The sequence below is a fragment of the Dysidea avara genome, chromosome 7 (assembly GCF_963678975.1).
Source record: "Dysidea avara chromosome 7, odDysAvar1.4, whole genome shotgun sequence".
Classification (NCBI taxonomy): Eukaryota; Metazoa; Porifera; class Demospongiae; order Dictyoceratida; family Dysideidae; genus Dysidea; species Dysidea avara.
In genome coordinates this window covers 7878878-7888487 of record NC_089278.1, presented here as the reverse complement: position 1 = coordinate 7888487, position 9610 = coordinate 7878878, and positions in this window count along the sequence as shown.

The following is a 9610-nucleotide window of genomic DNA, read 5'->3' as shown; positions in this document are numbered from 1 at the left end:
ACCATTACAGTAATACCTTCACTGGTTATTGATCTCACATACAATACCACATGTACTAGCCCACCATGAGCTGATATTGAGGCCATAAAATCATCAGGTAGTTCAAGATTTTCTGACTCAATATACAACTGTTCTAAGTTGCAAGGGTACACAGGACTTTGTGTGGTATAGTGGGTCTTATGATATATGTACTCTTCAACAAATATCAAGTATTTAAGCTGGTTACAACTGGTAACTATGTTGTGTAGAGCTGTAGGACAGTAATTATCATCACCTGAAAATTGCTGTAGGTGAATAAGCGCATGGAAATGGGATAGCACTAACAAACTATTGCTAACAAAAACTGACATACAGCTGTCACAGGAGTTGATTACATTAAATTCCAATGCTTGCAGACTTTTGCACTTCTGAAATAAGCCTATCAACTCCATTCTGTCTTCTTCCACAGATGGCAACAATACGCACAAATGTATTGCAAGGTGGGTCAGCTTCATTTCACTCAATATTTCCCACAATTGCATTTGACTCTCTATATCTTTAGTTGCTATGCTCGACAAGTTTAGCCCTTGTAAGTTGTGACAAGAGCTGGCAATGGAATGTAAGCCTCGTAAACTTTCTAAACAATGATTATTAAAATATAAATTGAGTCGCTGAAGTTTAGGGCATGTAATAGCTAGCTGTTCCAACTGGTGAGAATACATGTCACAATAACAGGCATTGAAATCAGTTATAATTTCAAGATTGAAAGTATGATTCCCTTGAACAACTAATGGATTTCGTTGTAAAAATGCTTTGTATATCTCCTTATTGTGAAGAGCAGCATGAGTTAAAAGCAACCAGCCTGATTCTGAAAATCCATGAATACCAGCATTTACACACGGAAGAGTAGCAATTTGACCAAACTCTACTTGAAGTACAGGTAGTACTGGAACAAGATCCAATGGCATTTTAAGACTGATGTACACCTTAAGCTCACCAGAGCCACTAACAAGAGGGTTGGATATTGACTTGTAGGATTCCAACAACAATTTGTTTCCCAGCATGTCAATGTCATACAGCTCTACAAAAACAAGATTTAGTTTGCGAGGTACAAAGCCTTTTGTTGTCCAGTAATGTAACCATGGCTCCACGACTGTAATAAAACCTGACTCACTCGGTGTACTGATTGGATATATTTCTCTCTGGCTCAGTGTGAGCTCCTTCAATTTTATACTACAGGACGTGATTAGTTCCAGTAGCTCTCTGATGTCACACTCCCACTGAATGTTTAAACTCTGTAATTGTTTCATAGATAGAAACATCTCCTCTAGGTCATCAATATCTAACGTGCCGACTGATGGTAGACTAAGGTGTACCGCATTGCTGCAATATGACAACGTACTCACCAACTTCGACCTTGGCAGCACCTGATCAGGAAAGGATAGTTGTTTCACGTGTTGTCCAAACGTTTTCAACAAGTTAATTACAGAAACTTCATCACCAGTGTGGTAATACGGCCACACAAACTCTCTCCACAGCGACGGTGTTTCACACGCAGTTTGTAATCTCCATGAGACGTATCGCAATTTCATCCTTTCACGTAGTGGTGTCACAAGCGATATTATGTAAACTAAAATTTCTGTTGGAAGAATTAACAAGGTACCATCTACTCGCAGCTGTTCTCCATCCATTGGTGTCACTCCGTCACCGTGAGGCGAGACACTGAAATAAGCAATAAAAACGACTTTCTAATCAGTAATTAATATTTCACGCGCTGAGCAAACATTTTGGCCGCATCATGTGGAGGTGTAAATATTTGGCAAGTTATATAGTGCCGGCAGTCACGTGCATTAAAAAAACTTAGACAAAAAACCCAAGAAAGCGGAAAAAAAAAGTTGCCTTAGCAGGGGCTCGAACCCAGGCATCCATACTAATCAATGCTCGTAGCGACCGCTGCACCTACTCACCTCCCTTAGTTTCTACCTTATAAACATCCGACTGAAGTGACTTCTATATATTAGTTGAAGTGGCCTAACTCTAATTTACTAGTAATTTAGCTGCCTTTTTTCTCCTCTACAATGATTATTGGAAAGGTACCAATTTACTAGTCAATTGGATCTATACAGGGAAATAATTAGGAAATGCGCTCTACAGTCAGACTGCACAAGTCAATGATAAAGTACCAATAATGTTATATAGATCATTGTAAATACTTAGTTGCCAGTATATATTAACATTCATTTCTTGGCTTCACTAGATATTAGCTCTTTTAGTTGCCAGTTGCTTTTAGTTTTGAGGACACATTTCTTTTTTTAGCTGTTTTTGTATGGGATGGCCGGATATTACTGTATTGTATCATAAATCAGATATCTTACTCTGGCTTTTCTATAGCCATAGCATGTAGTGCACAAATCATTGATAGGGATACACTCTAAAACAACAATTTAGACATTAAAGTGAGGTGGTCTTATAAAGAGGTAGCCACTAAATGAAATTACCTAAGTACCGTTCTATTCCTTACTAAGGGCTAAAAATTTCATTGCCATAGCATAATGGTATGAAAAAGTTATGAGTCAAGAAAGTTTGAAAAAGTATGCAAAAATCATGTCCCCACATGTCATGTTTTTGCAGACCCAGTTACTTTTTACATTCAATGTACAACCAGTTGCCCAAATATGTGCTAAAAAAAGAAATATAACCTGAGTCCAGTAGTCCAGTCCACCAGTCCAGTCCACTAGTCCAGTCCAGTGATTGTATACAACTCAACCGGAGCAGGAGTGTACGAATATTTCATTGTTTTACTGACGTCATGGCGCCTCCTTTTCGGCCAATGTTATTCAATTAGCATCCCCAGAGTCTGGAGACGGTTCAGAAGTAAACAGTTGTTGGAGTTGCACCAGACCCTTTTCCCCCAGAATATTAGCATTCTGTAACTTGCATCAAAAATGCCTATTAAATGCTTACTAAGGGCTAAAAATTTCATTGTCATAGCATAATGGTATGAAAAAGTTATGAGTGAAGGAAGTTTGGAAAAAAAAGTAGAGTAACAGGAAAAAACAACCAAAACAGACAATGGTTATGGCTGAGATAATAGAGGGGCACGTAAGCGCCCTATATTAGCTACGTGTTCTGTGTTTTAATATTATTCTGCCAACACAGTTTTTTTGACACTATGGTAGCAGATGGCCCCATTCCAAGTGTTAATCAGATGGCTACAGGTTCAAGGCTTCCCAGGTCCAGTCATGGATTTTTTCTCCTTTCTCCACCTTTTCAAACACACTTTATGTAACAACTTTAAACAGGCTGTAGGACCAGGTGTCCTACAGACCTTCAGCACTTGTGCTGTAAAGCCTTAATAAATAATAAATGCCACCACAAGCAGGACCTAAAGAAGAGAATATGCTTATCATCATAAGCACACCTCTTTTCTTACATTGCACTAGGACTGGACAAAGGAGAATGCAAAGGAGCTTGTAAACTCCTATTGTCACAAATATATGCATGCTACCTATTTGAGTATTTAGATCCTAAAAGTCCCAGGCTGCCACAATGGCGGATCCAGGATGGGGCATTTGGGGCAAATGCCCCACCCCACCTCACCTTATGGAGGAGCTAGCCATAGCTACTTCTGAGTTTGATTAAAATACTAAACTTTATGTCAGGCCAAGATAAGTTTATAAAACTCATGAAAATACGCAGATTTTATTACAAATTCACCTGAAACCAAGGTCAAACTAGCTGTGAAATTATCATCCAGCACCTTCGTCCGTACTAAGCGCCTCTAAAATTCAAACAGCTTTTAAGACTTCACAACCATCTGCAAAGGCCAAAACGACAAAAATCAACAGTGAAATGCTGCTAAGAGGTGATTATTTGTTGCTTCAAAAATGCAGCAACTACAACTTGGCTTGTTTGTGCCCCTCCCCTTGCCAGCTCCTGGATCCACCCCTGTGCCACATCAAGTCATAAACCATAAATTACATAGTTCATTTGTGATGAATCGATGGGAAGCTGCCACGAGAACAATTGAAGGCATGTTGTACACAAGTATACAGTGAAGCTCAGTAGGATTCGCCACATACACAAGTCTGAGCCTGCCAACCAAAACGTAGACAAAAAGTATCCCTAGGGTAGGGTCCGCAATCCGAAAAATCAACTTCTACAAATCAATCCCCCTACCATTGTGGGATGTTCATTGTAGTATCCCATTGCTTGATCCACCATGAAACTGGAGGCACGATTGTTGTCTTCACAGAAAGATTGTTTTCAGTATCTCGCAAGATGCAAAATTTATTTTTAAAATTTCGTGCTCCACACAAAGGATCGGATGAAACTTGCTACTTAGCCAAATCGTATCCAGAGATGATGTAGTTGAAAAGTACGCACAGACATAAGTAAATGATTTGCTGGGTGCCCAGCACAGGGTTGCTTTCTTTGAAAAACAGACAAAGAGATACGAAGTTTCGAATTCAAACTGCCCTACCACCCAGGGTGAGAGAAGCCAACTCTTCCTCATAGTGTTTTGATACAGTTGGGTGCATAGTCTGTCTATGCTGTTAGTTTGGAAAAGATCTGAGACTTCTCACCATCTGGGTGACGAGCGTTAAAATTTTCTGCAGCATCAAAGAATTATGCCGCGCTTTCTAGCCATTTCCAGCGCTTCTGCAGCCACAGCAACCATCAATTATAAACTAAAACTATGACAAAAGATGTCCCTGAACGTTTGGTAGCAGCAGTTGTCAATTATTATTTCATCCACGGCTTCCACGCTTCGCTCTAAGGTATGCATCAAGGAGACAGCAAAATTGTCCAAATTTGACTTCACCTCTCACACTCCACAGCAGCTTCAAATCTTTACTAGATCATTCTACATCACCATTATGCTGCAAAACATCCAAAACCAAACCGAAAAAAGCACAAAATCTTTCATTTTTGATTCGAGCTGGGTGGAGCTCCTGGTATACTGCATCATGTTCATTGTGGTATCCCATTGCTAGATACACCATGAAACCGGAGGCACGATTGTTGTCTTCACAGAAATATCGATTTTAATATTTCGTGAGAAGCAAAAATTATTTTTTAAATTTCGTGCTCCACACAAAGAACAGGATAGAACTTGCTGCTTAGCTAGATATTATCTAGAGTTGATGTAGTGATGATGTTAAGTTGTTTTGCCCAATTGTAAACCAGCAGAGTAACTTTCAATTGGAACAAGATCTCTTATTACTAAAAGAGTGGTCAATGAAGTGGTTACTGAATTTCAACATTGTTAAGACATTTGTTATGCATCTGGGTAACTCTAACCCATGTCATACATATTATATGGATGGACAACCCCTACAGGTAGTATCAGAACATCAAGACTTGGGAATAATAGTGGATTCTAGCTTAAAGTTCCATAGCCAAGCAACCTCTGCTATAAACAAAGCCAATCGTGTATTGGGATTAATCAAAAAATCATTTAACACTCTAAATAGAAAGACCCTTCCAATACTCTACAAGGCTCTGGTAAGACCTCACCTTGAATATGCTAATGTTGTATGGGGACCCAATTATATTGGAGATTGTGACAGGATGGAGAGAGTGCAAAGAAGAGCCACTAAATGTGTTCAGGATCTGTCCAGTTTGGAGTATGATGAACGTCTGGTTACCCTCAAGCTTCCTACTTTGTCATATCGAAGGCATCGGGCTGACATGATTATGCTATATAATATCTTACAAGGGAATGTTAATCTTCAACCTGAATTATTTTTCCACCGGAATTTGTCAAGTGCAACAAGGGGACATGACTTCAAACTTTTTAAACCTCGTGCCCAAAAGAATGTTCGAAGTAAATTCTTTTCAGTAAGAACCATCAATTCATGGAATAATTTACCCAATTATGTAGTGTCGTCTAATTCTACTGACAACTTTAAAATTTTGATTGATAACTTTTATTCTTAATGTAATTGTTTATTGTAATGAGCAGGACTCACAGGCATAATGCCTTTTTCTCTGTATTTAATAATAATAATAATAATAATAATCATATGAAATCACAGAAACACCAACTACTACCACTACCAAACGTTTTGATCCATCATTTATCATCATTCTAAACAAAATTAAGTGACCAGTGTGGCATCAGAAGTACTGGAAAGTACTTTGGTACCATTGAGAGAATCCCTTGAAATGACGCACGAAAATTTTTACGTTCTTCACCCAGATGGTGAGAAGTCTCAGATCCTTTCCAGACTAACAGCATAGACAGACTATGCATCCAACCTTATCACATCACTATGAGGAAGAGTTGGCTTTTCTTGTCTTGGCTGGTAGGGCAGTTTGAATTCGAAAATTTGTGTTTCGTTTTCGCTTTTTGAGAGAAAGCAACCCTGTGCCGGGAACCCAGTGAATCATTTGCTTATTACTGTGCGTACTTTTTAACTACATTAACTCTAGATAATATCTAGCTAAGCAGCAAGTTCTATCCTGTTCTTTGTGTGGAGCACGAAATTTAAAAAATAATTTTTGCATCTCACGAAATACTAAAATCGATATTTCTGTGAAGACAACAATCGTGCCTCCGGTTTCATGGTGGATCTAGCAATGGGATACCACAATGAACATCCCACAATGGTAGGGGGTTCGATTTGTAAAAGTTGAATTTTCGGATTGCGGACCCTACCTAGGGTATATCCATGTTCGAGGGTAGTTAACCAGCCATGCATCGCAATGAAAGTGAGAGACATTCAGGAAAACACCTTGGCTAAGTGAGAGACACTTAGCCAAGGCACACAAGCTGCAATTAAACATTGCGTGAGAACCTTACTTCACACATACAACATCTCATGGTAAACATCAAGGGAACAAGACAAACATTGATTTAGCAACTTGTCATCAAGAGGGGCTGTAAAATATGCTGGGATTCACCCAGCAATTGCTGGCAGCTTTTCAATCTCTGTACTTTACGTACGTACCTCTAACATAGCTAGCAACAAAATCTACCAAGCCAATTGCGGGCTGAGCCCAAATAATGCTATCCTGTATCCAAAATAACACTACCTGTGCCATGGAACAATGTCTTAGTCTGATGAACAAGAGATGGCTTGACTATATAAGACAGATTTTGATTGGGTGTCATCATTCACCCCTATACCCTGTTGAGAGTTCAGTTACAAACAAATCATCCTGTAGAGAGTTCAACTACAAACAGATAACCCTGTAGGGAGTTCAGCTAGAAACAAGTCACCTTGTAGAGAGAATCCTGTAGAGAGTTCAGCTACAAGGAAATCACCCTGTAGAGAGTTCAGCTACATTTCAAGTCACCCAGTAGAGAGATTAGCTGCAAACAAGTTATCCTGTAGGGAATAATTGGCATGTAATGAATTTATTATGTAATTTGTATAATTACTGATAAAATCAAAAAATAGTTAGTGTTGAAAATCTGCTTTAAATCTTTTTCTTCTTCTTTCTGTGGTAAAGAAAGAAAGAAAGATAGGTTTAAAAAGCTCCAAAGTCAGCCATAGGCCAGCTTTTGGGCATACAAATACAAAAAGAAGTAATATCTAATCCAAAACAGCCAAGCTGTAAAAAGAGTGTGGCCCCCAAAAAGACTATGGTGAAAAGTGGCACCAAATTCACCTGAATTGTCGTTATTAAAAGTTTTACCATTAGCTAACCTACCATCACAGCCACTTCTTGGCCGCCACCTTGGATTTCACACCTTTTTTCACCATAGCCAATTTGGGGGGCACACTCTTTTTTTTCTACAGCTTGGCTGTTTTGGATTAGATTAATAATTATGCTGCTGAAATCATCCTCAGATTCAATTTCAGAAGGTCTAATATTCAAAAATTTCCTTGGGAGAGTATGCCCCCAGACCCCCTAGGTTGGCATGCCTCACATGCTTGTCTTTCCAGTTATAAATATAGCTAGGCCCTGGGATCACCAAAGTCTGGCTATGTCCCTGTTGCTAAATAGAAACTCTAATAGTAAATGATCAGTGCATGGTGGATCTAGCGATGTAGGTGGGTTTCTGTGGTTTCGACAGAAAACCTTTGTAGTTCATTGGTAGTCTAACTAGCTTTATTATTGGTATCCACATAACAAAAAACCATATAACCACTGTATTTCAGTAGCATGCATTAATTAAACTCCCAAGTTGGGAGTCTTCCTCCAGGAGGGATGGATTTTCTTCCTTAAACCTAAAGTATTTGTTATTGACACTTTACAGCGACCAGTACTCTCTATTAGAGTACTATTAGATATTGTACTCTAATAGAGAAGTCAAGCAACAACTCTAATAAAGCAATCAAAGTGACAGCTTAGTCACAATTTTTACCCAACAGTTAGAGTTTGTCAGTTTAAAATATTATTATTAAAGCATTATTATTAAACCCTTAATTTCCATCATCTTTTTTATTCAGAAACTCCCTATTAAAAGTCCTAGATCTGCCACTGAAATGTGCAAAATACCAATGGGAATTCTAGATGTGAAGTTCTAAAAATGTGCTTTTTATAAGAGTACTACAAGAGTGTCAGAGTAGGTGCAACCAGTGAGGCCAGAGCCTCACTACTTATTGGCTGAAATAAAAAGAAAACTTTCGAAGCCAAAGCCAAAAGTAGTGAACATGCAATACTTAGCATTTCGTAATGGCAACAATTGATAGAAACAACCATAGTATAATTTATATACAAATACTGCCTGTATTTATTCCGTCTTTGTTTTGGTGTTGGAACTAATTTTACCTATGCTCAGACAGAATCAGACCACAGACCCCATACAATACTGAATAGCATTGAAGTTATTTATAGATTTGTGGTCCATTTTCTCTCGTCATAGGGATTTTTTTGAATTAGTTGTTTCAATACTGACTAAAGACAGAGTTCGTATAGGTAGTATTGGAACACTATTTTTGCTGCGAACAACTTTCACCCAGGACAGCTTCATGTCCACTTCAACTGTTGTAAGCGCCTCTAAATAATTACTGTCATATTTAGTTTTGGCTTTGTTTCTCTTTGCAGTTACTTTGTTATAGATCTCTTAACTAATGAAGTTAAACAAGGTGTTTTTTGGTCAGTGTCCATAATATTCAACATTGTCAATTTGTCATGCAGATAGCTAATTAGCATGCACCTTGCACATAGTATAACAGCCCAAAATTGCCTCCAAACAGCATCTCAAATTAATGTGCATTTTTTTCCACTGGGAGAGCATGCCCCCATGGCAGACCCCCTGAAGACTAGCATGAGAATTGAGCCTCATCACTTTCACTTTCATGCCCCTGCACTACAATAATATTAACAAACAGTCAAAATGGCTTATAATATTATATAGCTATCTGCAATCTACATACTGAATTGTGTCTGTACTCTGTAGTGTAGGCAAGATTAAGAAATGTTTGCAAAAACAACCTAGGCCAGCTGAGCCTTATACTGTACAAAAAGAAAGAAAGAAAGAAAAACAAAACAAAACAAAACAAAAAAAAAACCAGCCAAGCTGTAAAAAAAGTGTGGCCTTTAGCTAGCTAGAAAAAGGTTTGTGAAATCAAAAAGTGGTGGCCAAGAAATGGCAGAAATGCATGGCTACAACATTTGCAACCATGCATTTCTTGGCCACGCACCACTTTTGATTTCACAACTTTTTTTTTAC